Source organism: Onychostoma macrolepis, chromosome 04 (genome assembly GCF_012432095.1).
Source record: "Onychostoma macrolepis isolate SWU-2019 chromosome 04, ASM1243209v1, whole genome shotgun sequence".
NCBI lineage: Eukaryota > Metazoa > Chordata > Actinopteri > Cypriniformes > Cyprinidae > Onychostoma > Onychostoma macrolepis.
Genome location: NC_081158.1, coordinates 3,061,938 through 3,065,126, shown reverse-complemented (window position 1 = coordinate 3,065,126; position 3,189 = coordinate 3,061,938).

Sequence of the window (3,189 nt, the reverse complement as noted above, 5' to 3'; positions counted from 1 at the left end):
TTATATTTATGTAATCAAACCCTACATAGTAGAAAACCAACACTTTCACACTTATCCCACGGCTGAGCTTCCACTGTCATTGAAAGAAACCCCTTTTTTTATACTTTAAAATTTAGGTGCGGTTTAAGAACAACCCTCCAAGTGAGAGAGAAAGCAAACTGGCCAGGCTCGCTCCCCCTCTCAATTGGGTGCACTTCGTTTTAACTACAGAAAAAGATGAGTTACTATTTAACAATATCTCTGAGGTTTCGCAATATCACTAAACTCAAATCTGCTACATTAAATTAGTTTACATTCCAGTGGAAAAACACCAGTATTCAAAAGTCTATGGGATAGACTCTCTCCGTGCTTTCCCAAGAGACAGTGGTGTTAGTTTGTATCACTTTCAACCTTGAAAATCTTCCTCTCCTGTTCCATTCCCACACTGTTCATACGTTGAGCGCACAAAACAACCCATCCTTTACACTGACCAAGGCACTGAGTTTGTGAACCAGGTTTGTAGCTTGCTGAATGAACCAAATTTTGTATGCATGGAAAAACTGTGTACATAAAATATGCATTGAACCTTAAATGTTTTGTGCAAATCAGAATCCTACAAACCTTATGCATGTTTTTCAAACAGATCAATAGAGAACTCTGTGCCTTCCTCAGTGTGGAAAGAAGCCTCTGTGCCCCATATCATCCACAAACTAACAGGCTCGTGGAAAAACTAAATGGAACCATTCAGAGGTGAACCTTTATTAACAGGTGGCTTTGTGGGAATACAATATTCAAGGTAATATTGGTTGGCTTTCCAATTGTTTATACTGATGAATTTCCACTCCTCTTGGTTCTGACTCTAGAGCCTTGTGTAAACTCGTGGATGCACGACCTGAAAAATGGGATGAGTACCTAGATGCAGTAATGTTTGGTCTAAGAACCAAGACTCAGCTGACAACTAGGTTCTCCCCATTTTTCTTAATGTTTGGCGTGGAGACACGATATCCTTGTGAGGTGCCTGAGACGTTTGAGGTATGAAATAATGTACATTCTTCAATAAAAATCCATGTTTCAATTACAAACTGATTACATAATTTCAATGTTCTATATTTCCCAAAAGGTCAACAGCACAGTGGAGTCCGTGATAGCAGAGGACACTGTGTCAGGGGCCATTTCTCTCAAGGAGAAAATGGACCACATAGTAAAAGAGAACGTGAAAAAAAAAAAACAGGAACAGAGACAGAGGGTGGCAAATCAGGCACCGTTCTCTGTAGGCCAAAAGGTCCTACGGAAAAACATAAGGACCCAGCAGAGAAAGGGGGGCAAGCTTGAGCGCAGCTGATTGGGACCATATGAAATTACACATCTGAAAGACAAGAGTGCAGATCTGAGGGATGAGAAGGGTTACATATACCCCAAAACCAGTACAGACCACCTTAAATCCTTTAAAGAAAACACACCCCGGTTACCCCACAGACTTATTCTACCCTATAAGTTATTTTACCAAGATATTTCACAGATCAGCCCTGGGAAGGAGTTGGAGAGTGAGAATTTATATTTTATTGATGTGTTTTTTTGTGTGTGTGTCAGATAAGGCTGTCATGTAATGTATTAATAATTTGAATTAATATTTCATTTTCCAATGTTTGCCAGGGTAATAAATGCATATCTGAGACTGAAAGTGAAGCAGCACAACTTGACCACACCAGAGAAAGCATTCCATATGGACACATTTGCTATGACAGACGTGTGGAATGGAAAATATCGGGGACTCAAGGTCTGTTGTATTAATGCTTTTATTTATTAATGTTTCTATTCATTTTGTTCAGGCCATGTGTAAAATTAATTTGTGTTGTCTGTGCAAAAGGCCTTGGATGCTTTGTTTAGCAATATGTAGATAATACATTTTTGATTTCTTTTTATTTTCAGGTGGATCCAGCAAACTATGAGGTCATAGTGGGCATTGTAAATTAATGTCACCATTGGTTTTTAGTTGTAAGTGTTTGTGATGGAGAACAGTTTCCTTTGAGCTCTCCCTTATCCCCTTAAAATGTTGATTTTGCACTAATATTCCCTTATTGTGATGTTTGGGAATTTTGCATATTTCCTAGGCTTTATACCCATCCAAAAAAAAAAAAAACATTCTGCCTGACCCACTTGGAGAGTCTGACATCAAGAAGAAAAGGAGTTTGGAAACAACAAAGTATTTACTTAAGTGTTTTTTGGAAGTTATGTATGATTGAAAGAAGGGAAAAATCTGTTTGTAGAGCAATGAGGAGAAAAAAGAGAATTCCAGTTTCACACTGGGTGTCCATCTCATCCACGTCAGATGGATGCTACGTCATGTGGTGTGTTTGCTTTGAAGGTGTGTGACATGGCACATATGAAATGTTCATTGAAATAGGAGGATTTGTTTTTAATTAATTTTTTTCTTTAAACTTTTTTTCAGTTTGCAGAACATATTCTGCAAAATACCAACATTGACTTCTCCAATGCACCACAAGACGTAGCACAACTCAGACTGGAGATTGCATCAACACTGCTTGACCAATCCGGTATTTTTTTTTTTTTTTTTAACCATGAATGTTATTGACATGCCTTTTGATGTGCATCACTTTCATTAGTGTTTTGAAAATTTGACCTTATGATTTGAAAAATCATACCCTGTCCACACTAGCGTAGCCAGAAATGTTTAAGTGGGTGGGCCTACATAAAACTGGGTGGGCCAGGTGTGTATCATATTAAAACTGCATGTCATATTTCCAACAAAAAATATAGCACCAAGGTTCATTACACAGTATCAGGGGTGCAAACTCGTTAGGGGTGAAAAAGGTGACAAACCAAACTAACATTTAAAATAACTGTTTTCTATTTGAAAATATTTTAAAATGCACGTTATTCCTATGATTTCTAAGCTGAATTTTTAGCATCATTACTCCAGTCACATGATCCTTCAGAAATCATTCTAATATTCTGATTTGCTGCTCAAAAAACATTTATTATTATGTTGAAAACAGTGGAGTAGAATCTGATTCTCTCCAGTAGGAGGCGCTCTGAGAGCGGTAAAACTAGTGGTTTCCCCGGTAACGGCTGTAATCTAAACAGCTCCGCTCGTGAACGCTACTTTATCAGATAAAATGAAAATAACATCAAAACTATTCTGAAGACAGTATGTTCCCTTCAGAGATACATTCATATAAATTACCCGCT